Here is a 230-nt window from a genome sequence, read left to right as displayed (position 1 = left end):
CTGCCGCCTTCCTTCAGGGTCTTCTCCGCGTCGCTGGGAGCAGCGGGGTGGGATCCCGTAGGCTTGCGGGGCCTGCTGAGGGGGTGTGGGATGCGCCGGGGCCCGGGAGGAACGGGGTAGGGGCGGGCTGAAGGGCCGGGACCGTGACCGGGCACGGTGCCCTCTGTGCCGCAGCGAGAGCCGTGTCACGGTAACAAATCCCGAAACCCCATCAAAATCCTGGAATGCTG

The sequence above is a fragment of the Corvus brachyrhynchos genome, unplaced genomic scaffold (genome assembly GCF_000691975.1).
Source record: "Corvus brachyrhynchos isolate BGI_N302 unplaced genomic scaffold, ASM69197v1 scaffold212, whole genome shotgun sequence".
Classification (NCBI taxonomy): Eukaryota; Metazoa; Chordata; class Aves; order Passeriformes; family Corvidae; genus Corvus; species Corvus brachyrhynchos.
This window is presented reverse-complemented; position numbering follows the sequence as displayed.